At 42.4% G+C, this 17,040-nt stretch overlaps 1 protein-coding gene across 2 annotated transcripts in view; it reads right to left on the bottom strand.

Annotated features, from left to right (window-relative positions):
• The window catches only part of LOC144670298 (uncharacterized), a 940,207-nt gene that overhangs the window by 651,506 nt on the left and 271,661 nt on the right, over positions 1-17,040 (bottom strand). The window lies entirely within an intron of this gene.

Below are 17,040 nucleotides of genomic sequence, written 5' to 3'. Positions count from 1 at the left end.
GGATTTCCAGCATCCGCAGTAGCTTTTAGCTTTTTGTTTTTATAAAGAAGTTAGGTGCTTGACATGCGAATGAGTAAACACGGAAGCTGGGTTAGCATGTAAGGTGTGAAGGGAATTTGCATTTTTGGATTAAGGAAGGGATATTTGCATTTCAAAGGGATCTCAGTCAGTTTACAACTAGCCAGATAAGCAAGGCTAAGGAATATGTTTATTTTTCCCAAAGGTTACTGGAAATATTGGCGACATGGATGTTTTTTCTATATTGTGAACAAGATACAATTTCAACGACATATGGGACTTTAGAATTTACATATTAAAAAGAGAGAAACATACATAAAGGAGAATGAAAGGTTATGTTGGAAAAGGCCATTTAAAACCTAACAGGAGTGTGTGAAATGGCCTCAATGAAGCCTCCGGCATTTTTACGTAAGTCTGCTGTCGAACTAAATGGGAGTTGGAGAAAAGCCAAAAGGCATTCCACTGTCCAGGGTATTGTGTTAACTTGCTGAGTCTGCTTTAATTCTAAAATCTATTTCAGACCTTCAAAGGAGTGTAACTAGGGGGTCAGGTTAATGAGTAACTTGAGGAGTTATTATGGTACTATTTGTAGTCTTATGTATGTGCTTGACATCTTTTACTTTTAATAAACATATTAATTTCATTTTTAAAATTTCTAAATGTCCTGTCAGACCTATTGCTCCTGAATTCAGTGCATGCATCTCGTAATGAATACAAATTTCAAAACCTTTGAGATAACACGACCAAGCATCCCTCGTGGATTTGGTCCACCTGGTACACATCATCTGCCACGTCATAACAGTCCCTCATACACTCCGGTCAATTAACGCCTGTACCCTTTATTGCTGATGGATTTCTTGTCATTTTGAATCCCACCTGAGTTGAGTTTTAAGTCAGATTTCATGTTTTCTGGAAAATAAAACTGATTCAGGGAAAAGGAACAGGCACTTTCTGTCAGAAAGGGGCAGTTAATTTCTGCACAGGAAACACCCACAAACAACAATGTGAACATGCTTTGGGCTGATGATTGAGTGCTCGGGGGCATAACTCCACTGCTCGTGTGTCTTCGGCACAGCGCCATGGGGTCACTTATGATAAAAAAAGAGGTTGGGCAGGACCTTGGTTTATCATCATTATTTGAGGACAGCACCTACAATAGTGCAGCCCTCCCTCAGTACTGTACTGGAGTGTCAAACTTCCTTGTTACACACAAATTCTGGCACGGGTTTTGGGGGCATACACTTATCTTTCAAAGGCAAATGCGACCAAATCAGCCCCACTGAAAGTTTTTAACAAATCGCCCAATCCACAGCTACAGGACTGGGGCAATTCTGAGGTTATCTCCTGGCAGGTCACGTGACATATGAGGCCATAATGCATCACCACCAGGTTTGTGACTTGATTGAAACCCAAAATATTATCACAATAACGTGTCAAATAAATCTGTCATCTGCTTGACAACACAGCAGTAACACCTTCTGCATGACCATGAGGAGAGCTAGGGAGACGTGCACAAAACTAAATCCTTTAATAAAACAGTTCAAAAAACCATTTAGACTGAAATCCTGTGAGGAAAAGTGAAGTTATTTTTGAGAACTCCGCTCAGAGAGCTTCATTGGACAGGAGAGAAATCAGGCGAAGAATCCGAGGAAATCGACACCAGCGAACAAGTTGACATCAAAACTGGATCAACTCCCATGAAGATGAATGAGTAAAAGCTGAGACTTCAGTGCAGCATCAGTTGACCAAGTAGAGCTGTTGCCTGGATAAAGTATTCTGACAGGGTTTATTGAACTGAGTGGAATAGACAGATCTTTGCTGATCAACTCAATTATCTCTAGGTTTTTACTTGAAAACTTCCAGTTTGTTGAAAGATGGAATCCATATAAATTATAATTACAGTACAAATGAGTTGATAATTTAAAAACAAAGGTTACTTTCTGGTAAGTTAAGTGGCACAAATACATTACATCCAAGAACTCGATTGACCTGCGAGCTCAAACACAGAAAAAGTAAATTGCAGAGTGAAGATTTTATAATGTGGATTTGTTGAAAGTGGGAATTAGGTGTAGAGGGGGAATGAGCTGCTGTGTAAATTAAACCGAGAGACAACAGCAAAGATACAAGCCGGAAGGAGAGGAACATTCTAAATAACGAAAACTTTAATTAAACAGGCAGCTCATTTCAGTGTAATTTTGGGAAAGCTGAGAGCTGTTGCCTACACATCCTGTGCTTTGTGGAAAATCCGAAAACAGGCTAATGATAAATGTCAGATTCATAATAAATTAAAGAACCAAGCAGAATACAGAAAGTACAGAGGAGAGCTCAAAAAGGAAACTCTAACAGCAGAGGGAGTGTACGAAAAAAGATTAGCAGGTGACACTGAAGACTATTACCAAGAAATGGGCAGTCAGTGAAAGGGAGGCTGTGGGGTCAGAGGAGATGGCTGAAGCTCTAAGTGGCAGGAGAGATTAAATGACGAAAGAATTGGTGCTGCAAGGCAAAAGGGAGAGGTAAAGGAACATGTAACAAAAGCAGAGATGTGTCGAAAAGTGGTGCAAATGGAAAAATGAGGAGCAGATGCCATCTGAAAGCAAAAAAAACGACAGAAAAGTGATTTTAAACCAAATGTGAAAAAATAATCAAAATAGGGACAGAGGTTACAGTACAAAGAACGTTAGAGATTGGAGCAGCAGTAGGCCATTCAGCCCTTCGAGCCTATTCTGCCATTAAACACGATCATGGCTGATCTGATTGTGGCCTCAACTCCATTTTCCTGTCTGTCTCCCACAACCCTTGACTCCCTCGTAGAATCTAACTCAGCCTTGAATATATTTAATGATTCAGCCTCCACCGCTCTCTCGGGAAGATAATTCAATGACTAACGATCCTTTGAAAATAAATTACTCCTCATCTCCATCGTAAATAGGGGACCCATTATTTTATAAACTATGCGCCCTAGTTCACACTGCAATTGTAATTCTTAGCACAATTGGGATCGTTTATTAAGTGTTGTCCAATTGTGGAATGAGAGTGTGGAGTAATGAACTGCCTGGTGGAGTATATAGTAGGGTTTGCCCTCATGGTTCACTGTGTCCACGTATACATGGGCTACCAAAGACTCAGAAAAGAGATGTCCCTTTACATCCTATCTCATCTCTGACTGATTCTTCACAAAATGAATTGGCCAAATGGTTGAGTGAGTTGCTACAAACAGTTCTGAGCGAGTTTTCCCCATACATGGAGCAGGGTTCCTTCTCCTTTGTGAAGCCCATACAGGACTTGCATATCAATAGCAATGGTGTGTGCATGTGCGTGTTGCTTGTTTGACATTGCTAGCCTCTTGATTAAGGTGCCGTTCAAGGAAGCCATTCACATTTGAACCACGTCATTAATTCATGATGATCTAGTCTCATTGCCATTGTCTGAATTTGTATTCATTGAACATATGAACTCAACAACTCATGCAGTTGATTTCAGTTTTAATGACACCGTGTATGCCCAAAGAGATGATGTTGCCATGGGATACCGTCTAGGCCCAGCTCTTGTAAATATCTTTGCCCATTTCCACGGAAACGTGTCTCCAATGAAATGACCCCTAACATCCTATCCCTTTCATGTCTCTGATACATTAGTTACACATTTTCTATATCTGCATCTGCAGCTACATGTAAAAAAAAATCCTGTGATACCTTAATGGGCTCTAACTTGCTCTCTTCTCATTGAAATTGACCAGTCAAATGAGCCCCCTTTCCTCAATGTACTACTTGAGAAATCTGCCAATGCGTTCTCTACTACTGTCTACTGCTAGCCCACCGCCACTGTTGGGATTCCTACAGTTCCATGCGGTATAAGGTAGGTCTTATCACCAAACTGATAGGTAGGGACCAGGCCATTTGCTAATCATGCAACATGATGCCAAAATCAGGCACTTCAAAGCTATCCTGCCGGATAATCGCTCACTCGATCAAATAATTGCTCACTGTATATAACACAAACTCAACAATGGGCCTAAGCCCGCCACTTTATTTTCTGAATAGTGTCCAGTCTACCTCAGATAACACTGGAATGGTTACGGTATCTCAAAAACGTGAACAACTAATAAAACTACCCGTTTCACAATGCTACTATGTAGTAGCAACACGTGTGGCATTCTCCACTAACAGGATGCTGCTGTCAAGACTAAAACAATGTTCTGCCAACAAGACAAATAACTAATGTTGTATATGAATTTCAGTGTCAGTGTGATGTGAGGTCTGTGGCCATATGACCCAATGACTGTTGGATCATATCAAACAGCTTAGGCCTTCAGCTGTTCACAACAGGCAAAGTACTGAGCATACTCACCAAGATCCTGCTTGAAAAGCTCAGAACATAGTATCCAACATTGGGTGTGATTTCACAGAAGGACAATACTTACTGACCAATCCTGATTGTGCTAAGAATTACACGAACATCGGTTACGATCCCGGCTGATGGTAAAACTGGATAAGTTCCCAGAGTGAAACCTGGCTTGATAGAACCCAACATGTGTAGGATGTGAGAAAAGAGAAGAAATTCACAGGTGTTTGCTCATGAACTTTGAACACAAAGAGTAAAATATTTATTAAAACAAGAAAAACAAACTACATTAACCAGACAAAACAGTCAGAAAGATCTCAATACAAACAAAAGAAGGTGATTCAATTTCCCAACATTCCTTTGCCCAGCAATATCTTTACAGATGGATAAACCAGTGAAGAGTTACCACGGGTTTGTCACAAAGGCTACTTTCTTGGGACTGGCACACGTGCAAACTGTTTTCTTCTGGTGAATTCTTGAGCATTCACTTGATCCTTCTCAACCAAGACTTATCTCACCCAAAATAACTGCACTTGATACTCACTGTTTCAGTAGCAACACCACCAAACTGATCACGACAATGAATCCAATAACTGACTCTGCAGTTAACTATTGTCCCAGTAGCCTAAGAAAAACTTGGTGGACAATCATTCCCTGATTCCTTCCCAGGGAAATGCCTGGAGCAATCAGAGTCGACTTGGCTGTTTGAAATAAGACAAAAGCTTGGCAGTTAACTCTTCCCTGTTGCATTCCCATGCCAATGCCTCTACCAATCAGCAAATATTTGTCAACGAATCAGCACCCCCTTCTCATGCAGTATAAATTTTTGTTCCCTTTGAGATTTGGTATACTTGTATCTGTTCTGAAAGTTAATGTCTTTTCAATGAGTTATTTAAGGTTTGTTAACATAATATGAATTACATTACTTAACTTAGGAAAAGACGGTATTATTTGTCGCTGAGCACATATACATAGATGTTAGCTGGGAAATAGGATTGCGAAGCAGCAGAGCTGTGAGACTAAACAAGTAAATAAAATCTCTTGATAAATACAAACTCTGTGTCTTGGCTCAGCTTCACCAACTGGTTTGGATCCCATTAACACTGAAGAGGGAAAGACAAAAATTTTCAACATCATGTCCCTTTTTTCAGGAACACTCACGTTCTGCATTCCTAAGCAACAATTTCTACATAAATCTGTTACATTTCTAACCGTTCCCAGTTCCATTAAAATGTCATGACCTGAAGCCACAGGTTCTTCCAGATCTGCTGTGCATTTCCAGCATTTCCTGTGTTTATTTCAGATTCCCAGCATCCAGAATATTTTGCTTCTATATTTCCATTTTTTTATCGGTTGTTACTGTGGGATAAATTTTATATCTGCCTGGCCCTTGCACTGTGTCTGTGTCGGATATGAGGTGTACATGTCGGTCTCTAACATACATGTGTGCCTATGGAAAAAGACTGCCTGTGCAGACAGTTTCTACCCTGATCCTTACAACTCCTCTCACACCAAGTGAGATCAGACAGATACAGGCTCCCTTGCACAGATACAGAAAGATGTCACACAGGCACTAGCATTAGTCTAATTTTGGGCACCAAACCTTTGGAAATACGTGAGGGTTTTAGAAAGAGTGCAGAAAAGCTTTATAAGAATGGTTGTAAGGGTGAGGGGCTTTAGTTACATGGAGAGATTTGAGAAGATGTGGTTACTCTCCTTCAAAAAGAGAAAGCTGTGAGGAGGTTTGGTAGAAATGTTCAAAATAATGAGTGTTCTAGACATAGTAGATAATGATAAAACGGTCTTGTGGGCAGTAGGCATCGATTTATGGTGGTTGGCAAATGTACTAATGGAGGAATCAGGAAAAATCTTTTTATGCAGGAAGTCATTAGGATCTGCAACTCACTGCCTGAGAATGTGCTAGAGACAGTAGAAAGTGGGTTTGTCAAAAGGGAATTGGATAAGCACCTGAAGGGAAAAGGTTTGCCAGGCTGTGGTGAGAGGGCTGGGGATCAGAAGTAGCTGAGTGGCTCTGGTGGAGAACAACAACAGACACGAAGGGCCGAATGGCCTCTTGCTGTGCTGTAACTATTCTAAGCGTGTATGTATTTAATTGTAGGATTCATTCTGTCTCCCTATCTCTCTGGTAAAGGATTTGAGTGTCTGATTCATTATGTATCTGTCAGTCTCTAGGGATGTGTGTGTATGTTTCACTCTGTATTGCTCTCTCTGGTACACTGTGTGAGTGTGAGGTGAATATACTTCATTGGGCCATCTGGTCGAATTGGTACATTATTCCACAAGATACTCCACCCAGAATACTTTGTGTACCATTATCTGCTGATCCATGAAATCCATTCTCCCTCCTATACTTACCTCGCTTTCCCTTAAATACAGCTGCGCTAATCGACTCAACTGCTCAAGGCGACAACAACTTCCAAATTCTACAGATTCCATAAATTATATTGAATATTTTAATCGGATTTAATACTCATATCTCTGTGTCGACCCTATCACATCCCATCACTTATTCCTCACATTGGCCTGTTTCTGCAACACTAACAGTTCATGTGAATTCCCTCCGCTCTGTTGCAGTTCTCGGTTCTGGCCAGTAGAGGTCAGCACACTCTGCTAGGTCGAAGTTTACAGATCAGAGATGGACACAACAGGCAAGAATTGTTCACATTATATTGGGAGGGGAAGGGATTTATTCTGTATCTGTCACTCACTGGCGCTTTGTGAAAGACACTCTGAACCTGTCAGTCTTGTTTACCGTATGTCAGTGTGGATAAATTCTCTGTGGAACTGTAGGTGAATGTTGAATTCATTCTGCTTCTGTTGATATCTGGTACAATATATCTGAATCACAGTCAGTCTGTATCTTGCATTTCCAGGTGCTGCATGAGTGTTGGGTCACGTTTTGAGCCTGGCAGTGGAATGGTGCGTGTGCAATGGATGTGTTCTATCAGTCACTTTCTGGTATTGCAAGTGAGCTCGGTACTCACTCTGAATTTCTTAATGGTGGTGGTGGTTTGTGAGTGTGCATGTGTTTCACTCTTTGCCAGTCACTGCTACTGTGTGTGAATGTGGAAACCATTCAGAATCTGATTGTCTCTGGCATTCCTGGGAGTGAAGTTTCTGACTACATTTGTTATTCACTGGAACTGTGTATGAGTTTGGCAGGCATTCTGATCTGTCACTAGGGGAGTAGGTGAGTGTAGGATTCATATTGCAAATTTCATTGTCTGGCAGTCTATAGGAACTGGGCATGATTTTGTACCTGAATGTCTCTGGTGTTGTTTTTGAGCATGACAATCATATATATATCTGTCAGACTCTCCTAATGTGTGGGTTTAATTCTGGATCTGTCAATGGCATTCTATGTCTGTGGTATTGTTATGTAGGTTGGGAATCACATGTGTCTTTCATTCCCTCGTGCTGTTTGTGAGCATGAGATTCATTCTATATCTGTCATTCGGATTAATTCTGTATCTGTCAGTGTCTGCTACTGTATGAAATTGTGCGATTCAATTGGTATATTTCATTCACTAGTATTGTATGTGGAAGTGGATTTATTGTGAGTTTGTGCGTGTGTCTGTGTGTGTGTGTGCGTGTGGACTTCCATTTGTTTCTGTCAGCACTTGTTACTCTATGTGACTCTTGGACCCTTTCTACAGTCTCTCAGTGGTATCATTGGTGTGTCAGAAAAATTTTGTATCATGCACACTCAAATATTGTGAGTGAGTGCAGTGAACAGCTTGTGTCTCTCAGCATCTGGCACTGAACATGTGTTTGAGAATTATTCTCTATCTGTCAGTCTCTGGTACTCTGGGTGGGAATGGGATTTATCATGTAACCTTCAGTGTCTGGGATTGTTCGTAAGATTGGGTTAATTGTATATAAATTTCCAGCACAGCCACAGGCCACTAATGTGGTCAGCTTAAGCAAACTATATGTGGGAGTTTTGGCGCAGTATTAAATCTATGTCACTTTGAACACAATTGGGAAAGATAATGCATCCTTTAATCTGATACTGGATGGGTGTGCAAGTGTAACTCAAGTTGTACTAATCGATTTGATCTGTGACATTCAGTCTGATTCTGAGTAAGAACTTTGACATGAACGTAAAATGGAGCTCAGTCTGGAATTGTTACAGTATTTCCATTTGACACTGTGTGAGGATGGAGGATTAGTATGTAATCTATAGCTCAGTTCAAATTCATCAAATTGATATTGTCTATTTTAGTTTCATAATCAGGGTGAGTTTTAAACTAGAAACTGAATTTCTGTCTCAGGTTATCCTAGCTTTCAGGATATCTCAAACTGATAATGTACTTGAGATTTGAACTTGTATCTCAGATATATGTCACGACACATTATGGGAATTAATAGTGCAATTTATAAACTCATGGCATGTGCGAATACTGGACTGGTAATTAACATGAATCTCAGCGTGCATCATTAAGGTTTAGCCTGTGAGCTTGTAACTGGAAACATGTCAATTTCACCTGATATTTAACTTGTAGCGAAGGCAGCACTATTGTGAGACTGACCCAGTGAGAATTTGATAGTGGGTGAGAATTTAGACTGGGATTTATGGACACTCCAGTCTGCGGGTGAAATGGATACTACGTCTATCTCTCCTGCTCTGTTTGATTCGTGGATGGAAAATGACTCAGGATGTATTTATGCTGCCTGAGACTGTGAAACTGATGACCTGTCTGTGTCTCTGTGCTCTGTCAGTGATAATGTACATACTGTGCGTGAGAAGGAGCTGGCGGGAATCTTCATTCCAATTTGGCTGGACGAAACATCTCATTTATTCTGGTTCCTTCAATTATTTGCCTGCTGGAAAAAAGGATATTTTAGAATTCATCTACAGGTGAGGTATAAGATACTGATTCCATGAGTTTAATCTCTCGATCAATAATCATTATGAATGGTCTGGGAAGTCTGGGAAGAGTGCCCTCTGCAATTACCGTCGCCGTGAAGCAGTCTCGGAAGAGTTTCCTTAAATTTGGCCAGTGGTCAGGGACAGGAGGGTGTGACTATGAGTGGCACAGGTAGAGGAATCCAGGAAGTAGCACTGCAGGAGCCTCAGTCCTTGCCATTAACCAACACGTTCGAGATTCTTGCTCCCTGTGTGGACAAGAGCGGGGACTGTAGGGAGGATGAGCAAACTGACCATAGCACCATGGCACAGGGAGCCATTCAAGTGGGGGGAGAAAAGAGAAATGTAGCTGTACTCGGGGATAGTATAGTTAGGGGAATGATACTGTTCTCTGTAGCCAGGATTGAGAGTCCCGAAGGCTGTGTTCCCTACCTGGTGCCAGGGTTAGGGATATCTCATCTGGGCTGCAGAGGAACTTGGAGTGGGTGGGGAAAGATCCAGTTGTCGTGGTCCACGGAGGCACCAACGATAGAGGTAGAACAAGGAAAGAGGTTCTGCTGAGGGAATACAAGCAGCTAGGGGCTAAATTAAAAAGCAGAACCAAAAAGGTAATAATCTCCTACCTGAGCCACAAGCTAATTGGTATCGGGTCAATAAGATTAAAGAGGTGAATGTGTGGCTCAAAGTTTGGTGTGGGAGAAATGGGTTCAAATTCATGGGACATTGGCACTAGTACTGGGGAAAGAGGGAGCTATTCCATTTGGATCAGCTCCACTTTAATCAGGCTGGGACCAGTGTCCTGGCGAATTGTATAACTAGGGTTGTAGATAGGGTTTTAAACTAAATAGTGGCGGGGGCTGGGGTTCAGTTGCATGGAAAGAGAAAAATCAATGTTTAAGGAGAGGGTAAGAGTGCAGGTTAGTGACGAGGCTGATTGTTCCCAAGAAGTGAAAGGAAGGGACAGAGTGTGTGAACACCATATTGCACCAAAGAATCATAAAAGCATAGGGACAATTGAGAACAGGGCAAACTTAAAGGCTTTGTATCTGAATGTGTGTAGCATTCAGAATAAAACTAATGAGTTAAAAGCACAAATAGAGATAAATAGGTTTGACTTGGTGGCGATTACTGAGACGTGGTTACAGGGAGAACAGGTAAGTGAGCTGAATATCCAAGGGTACTCAGTGTTTCAGAAGGATAGGCAGGAAGGAAAAGGAGGTGATGTAGCATTGTTAGTAAAGGAAGGGAACAGTGCTATAGTGAGGAATCAAATAGGCACTGGAGAGCAAGATGTAGAGTCAGTGTGCGTAGAAATAAGATTTCATGCATGAATTGCTGAAAGCTAGTATACAGGCACAGCAGGTAATAAGAAAGGCAAATGGATTTGTGGCATTTATTGCTAAAGGAATAGGGTATAAGAATAGGGAATTGTTGTGGCGACTTTACAAGGCATTGGTGAGATTGCACCTGGAGTACTGTGCACTGTCTTGGTCCCCTTACTTGATGAAGGATGTATTTGCATTGGGAGCAGTTCAGAGGTGGTTCACTAGATTGATTCCAGAGATGCGGGTCTTGTCATAAGAGGAGAGATTGAGCAGTTTAGGCCTAAACTCGCTGGAGTTTAGAAGTGTGAGAGGAGACCTAATTGAGATGCTAAAGGGGATAGACAAAGTAGACATGGAGCACATGTTTCCCCTTGTGGGGCATTCTAGAACGAGAGGCAATAGTTTTAGGCTGAGGGGTGATAGATTTAAATCAGGGGTGAGGAAGAATTACTTTTCTCAAAGGGTTGTGAAACAGCTGAATAAATTTAAGGAGGAGATAAACAGATTTTTAATTAGTAACGGGTTGAAAGGTTATGGGGAGAGGGCGGGAAATTGGAGTTGAGGCCGAAATGAGATCAGCCATGATTGTATTGAATGGCGGGGTAGGCTCGAGGGGCTGAATTGCCTACTCCTGCTTCTTGTTCTTATGTTCTTATGAATGGTTTGAGAGGCTGTAGCCAGATTCTAGCTCTGATTGGACAGACCCTTCTCGATCCAATTCTCAACTAATCAGAGAGCCAGGTAGAAGAAACTGTAAGTTCTGACTGGCTTATATTTTCATATTTGAAAAGCCTGCCAATTTCAGATCATGTGTGGATAATTCTATTTCCAGCAATTTCTGGTACTGAATGAAACTTTGGGATTCATGCTGTACCTTCTAATTCTGTGACTTGTACATGAGAGAGGTTTGTTCTATATCTGTCAATCTCCATTTTTTTTATGTGATGGTGGAATTAATTCTCTATCTGCTAATCTTGTACCATGTGAGACTATAGGATTCTCTCTGTATCTGTCACTTGCTGAACTGCATGTGTGTGAGGGATTTATTATGTATCTGTCAGTCTCTGTTTCTGTATGCAAGTGCTGATATCAACCTGTACTGCGGAGTCTCTGCTCTGCTCTGTGAGTGTGGTCACATTCACTGTCTGTCATTGTTGTGTGTGACTGTGGGATTCATTCTGTGATCATCAGCCCTTGGGACTCAGCCAGTGTGAGAGTCAGTCTGCATCTCTCCATCTCTCATCCATTGTCAGGTTAATTCTGTAACTGACATTCATTGGAGCTGTGTTGTTATGGCCTTAATTCTGCATCTGTTAGCCTCTGGTTTGGGATGTGGATTTGGGACATATTCCATATCTGACAGACTCTGGTGCTGAATGTGACAATCAATTTAACTTTCTATCTGTCAGTCTTAATGCAAAATAATTTGTAATTGTGTATCTGTCTGTCTATGGTACTGTATGTGAGTATGGGATGAATTATGTACCTGTCAGTCATGGAACTGAATGTGATTTTGTGACCCATTCCATCTGTCAGTCCCCAGAATTACAAGTGAATGTGGAGCTCATTTGGAAGCTGCCAATATCTGGAAGTGAGTGTGAGTTTGAGGTCAGTTCTGCAGTCATCTGTTTTTGACTACATGTGTGCTTCATTCATTCTGTATGTAACAGTCTCTGGGCCTGTAACCAAATGTTGATTTCTCTCTGTATCTGTCAGTTGTGGGACTGTGTATGAGTGCAGGATAAATTATATGAATGTCATTCTCTGATACTATGTCAGTGTGGGATTCGATTTGCTTCAATATATCACTTGTGAAATAAAAAAGTGTTCTATTCCGTGCTTCCTTTCAGTTACCTGTAAAGTGCAATATTGTTGCATTCAATCTGTATGTGTCCAAGTCTTGTCTTGCATTTGGATTTATTATTCTTTCTGTATCAGTAGGTCCAGGGTAATTTACATGAGAGGGAGATTAATTGCAACCGTAACATCTGTGAATGTGGCACTCAGGCTTTTGCTGTCCATATCTGGAAATAATTGTGTCACTGATGTTGATTTTACTTTTTTCTTCATCTATTAATGTCTGTGAATGAGATTTGTCTTCTGCCTGTCAGTCGGTGGCACTTTAAATGACTGCTTTTGGTCTGTGCCTTATTGTCTTTATCTGTGTGTAGTCCTGTGGGGTTTCTTTTCTACATTTCAGGGTTTGGTCCTCTGTATAAAGTGGGATTAATGCAGTGTATGTCAGTTTCTGGTGAGTGTGGACATACCTCTGTATTAGTCAATCTCTCAAACTGAATGTGAGTGTGCATTAATTCAGTTTTCATCAGCATCTGGCCCACACTGAGGGTGGGAATCATCCAATATTTGTCAGTTTCTGGTATTGTATGTGAATGTGCTGCTTCATTCTGAGTCATTGCCTTGTAAAGGGTGTGTGTGGGGGGTTTATTTCTACCTGTCACTGTGCAATACCGAATGGGATTATGAGCTTCATTCTGTATTTTTCAATCTCTACTGCTCGATGTGAATGTGTTTATTTTTGGCCGTCAGTCTCAGGTACAATAAGAGACTCTGGAATTTATTATACCTTTGCCAGTCTCTGATAGGGTATGTGACAGTGGGCTACATTCTACATCTTTTACTCAATGGCAATGCAAATGAAAGTAACTTTTATTCTGTATTTGTCAATCCCTGGATTAAATGTGTATTTGGAATTTGTTGTTCTTATGTCTGTTTCTAGACTTTCATGTGTGTGTGGGGTTCATTCTCGATCTATGTGTCTCTGCCATTGAATGCAAGTGTGGGAGTTTTCTGTATTGGTACCTAACCTGCATCTCAGGCATGATCTACAGGCTACATTCAGTAGTTCTGTGTGAGTTGTGCAGTGGTATTAAATTTGTATCTGTGAGAACAAATTGAAGTGATAATATTCGCATCAATCTGATGCATGGTCCATTATGTAATTCCTGCAGTTTGAAAAAAACGGAATTCATACTTTAATTGTACATTCTAGTCTAACACTTCGTCAGATTTTGGAACTGGTATTTAATGTGTAGCTCACTCTACATTCTGTGGTGCTTAGTAGCAATTCATCCTGCATCTTACACTAAGGTAAATGTTGTCTGATGTAGTTAATAACTGGCCAAGGTGACTCCGTGTATTTAAATCAAATAGTGGCTGTGCTTTTGCCCTGGGATTGATGTACCTAGTCCTCAGGTGTACTGGGTTGGAGGGAAATGGAATCAACTTCCCCAACCAATGATCTTTTTGACTCTTATATTGAAAGGGCGCCTCTCAACCTTGGGGTCTATGTCGGTCTCTATATGATATATTTTGGCCTAAAGACCTGGCAGTATCTCTGGGCTTTGTGAGTGATATTGTACTTACTGTGAGTTGGAATCATCACGCTACACTTTTCCTTGTTTCGAGGAATCATCCGGTTCCATCAATTCTTTCCGTACACACAGAAAACATAACTCCATTACCCGAAGAATAGGTGAAGTAGAAGATACAAAAGTGATCAATGTATTTTAAAAATAACTTATTATAATGAACAATCAACAAAGCAAAACTAGCAGCATATCAGTGTCTGACCCCATCACGGTACTGGAGCAATCTGTTTCTGCTCATCTGCTATTTTGAGCGGTTTTACAACAATTTAATGACATTAGAAACAACCTGTCCTGTGCACTGCTCCTTGAATTAGACTATCCGATGGAGGAGTGACTTTCGCAAGAGTCAGGTTTCTATTTGCTGCTCCCTTTCAACTAACTGTACACCTGGAAACAAGCAGGCACAGTTTTAAATGTCTCTTTCACACTTCTCACCTGGTGCCTGAAATTGATCTTCTTTGTGTAACTGGAAACATTGTTACTGTGCGGCTATTTTCCCCGCCATTCTCTGTCCAATAACAAGGGACAGTGGGAGCCGGAACTAAGCCAGGAAGCTTCACTCGGGTTTGGGGAGAGAAAGCAGCAATGATCTTCAATGGCGAGTTCTTCTCACTCTGTCCAGACACTGCTCGAGAATGGCCTCTCCCTTCCCCCCGCTCACTCCATGTTCCGGGAGCAGCTCGTGTTCCAGGGAGCCCATTAAAAACAGCCGCCGCCTCCGCCTCAGCTGCCCGGACACTCAATGCCAATCTCTGAGCATATCTGCGGACGCGGCTCCAAACCGATGCGCTGCTTTAAGCAGATGCTGTTTGTTCACTTCCCTCTGGGGCGGTGATGTCTCCGATCGCTGCTGAATTAAACCCTATTCCGCTCACTGAGTGAATGACACTCTCGGCCATTGTTGGGGGAGGGGTTGCGCATGCGCTCTTATCCTCATTGTGACGACACCGGGGAAGGTTTAAAAAACGCATGCGCAGAACTCCGCGGCGACAATTCAAACGCTAAAATCAATGGGAATTTTCCCCATTTCAATCTCATCACAGAGAGAACAAAATCTCCGAACCTGTGTCGGCGCGGGGGGCAAGGGGTGTTGGGTGCGAGTGGTCGTGTGGCGGGGGTACACTGGTGGGTAAAGGCCGCTTTACAACATCAATTTTAACCCGAGATTCCCCCAGACAGCTTGTAAAATGCTGGAACCGTGTGTGTATGAGGATGGTGATGTTACTGAGGATGATTCCTGTTTTAGAATAGACTGTGTTTAGGTCGGAATATTACTGAGTGTTAATTATAACGAGAGCATATTTCAAAGCCCCGGGTTTGCGGAAACTCCTGACTGTGAAGCCCGGGTCTGTCCGGGTTTGTGTCTCGGTTCCATTGGTAATAAACGGGTTGAAATTGGCGGTTGCAGAAACTGGAGGAGGAGCTGAAAGATCAGGGGCTGTTCTCTCTCTGTCTGTCATTCCGGCTCTCTCCCCCCTCCCGCTCTCTGTTTAATCTTCACTCTGTCTCCTCCCCTCCCTGCTCTCAAACCGCGTTTTTCAGTCAGGTCGGGGCGGGCTCTTTAAAAGAGGAAAGTGAAGCAGCTCGTGTCTCATATTCTGCAGTGATCTGAGTGAAGAATCATCATGTCTGGCAGAGGGAAAGGAGGCAAAGGACTCGGGAAAGGCGGAGCAAAGCGGCACCGCAAAGTGCTTCGTGATAATATCCAGGGCATCACCAAACCAGCAATCCGCCGCCTGGCTCGCCGTGGCGGTGTCAAGCGGATCTCGGGTTTGATCTATGAGGAGACTCGCGGGGTGCTGAAGGTTTTCCTGGAGAATGTGATCAGGGATGCGGTCACCTACACTGAACACGCCAAGCGCAAGACGGTCACTGCCATGGATGTGGTGTACGCTCTGAAACGCCAGGGCCGCACTCTCTATGGATTCGGCGGCTAAACAACTCGACCCTTTCTACCAAACACACAACAAAGGCTCTTTTCAGAGCCACCCACCACCTCACAGAGAGAGCAGAGACCTGGGAACGGGAGCTGGGATGGGCTGTGATCGGGAATGTTAGTGAGTGTCTGAAACAGAAAAAAGAGGACTAACGAAGAGTGAAACGGACTACAAACGCTAACTCTTTTCTATCCACAGAAGCTGTGAGACATACGGAGGTTTCCAGCATTTTCTGTTCTTAATTCAGATTTCCGGCATCCGCAGTATTTTTCATTTATTTTAGTGCCTGATTTGTTCCGGGGTTCGGGGGGATGTGCTAAGTAACTCGATTTAATCGTTGTTTATTAACCTGGATGGCACATTCTCCACTGACGCTGAAAAACCTCTCCACTACTTCACATATTCCAAATGTTTTATTCTCGGTGACACCAGCCGTTCAATGCGTCAGTGGAGTTGAGGTTACAATCAGATCATCCATGATTTCACTGAATAGGATCAGTCTCGAAGGGCTGAGTGGCCTCCTCCTGCTCCGAAACTCAATGTTCCCACGTCTGTTCGTGAAGTTACTGACAGGGTTTGGGAAACTGAACAGTTTCAGCTCAGCCACTCGGCGACCTGGAATTCCCGCAGTCTGAGTCGGACTCTAGCTCTGATTGGTCACCGTCTTCTTTGTCTAATTCTTAACCAATCGCAGAGTCATGTGGATGAGGTCGAAAATTATGATTGGTTTATTTTTCTTCGAATTCGAAAAGCCCGCCAATTCCAGTGTTGGAATATACAAGATAACCTTAATTTTCAGGCAACAATTTTTAATCTCTCACTTTATGATCTGTTATATGGCACTCCCTTTCACAAAATCTTGGCGCTATTTTAGGAACAGTCTGAATTTGTCAATCTCCTTTCAGGAAATGGGATCTGTCAGGCCGGGAACAGCGGGAGAATCGAGCCGGTCCCTTTCCCCGCTCATTATCGTCATGATCTGCCCAGAAAGAGGGCAATGGGAAGGGGTCTGAAGCCCCCAGCACCGGTTCCATTTTATTACCCACTCCAGACCTCGAAGCGAGCGGCGATTTTAAGGTTTGGTTGTGCTGTAGGGAGCAATGGACAGTCCTTCAATTTTTGCCTGCGAAATCCAGCAC

The sequence above is a fragment of the Cetorhinus maximus genome, chromosome 31, assembly GCF_964194155.1.
Source record: "Cetorhinus maximus chromosome 31, sCetMax3.hap1.1, whole genome shotgun sequence".
Taxonomy (NCBI): Eukaryota; Metazoa; Chordata; class Chondrichthyes; order Lamniformes; family Cetorhinidae; genus Cetorhinus; species Cetorhinus maximus.
This window is presented reverse-complemented; position numbering and strand designations above follow the sequence as displayed.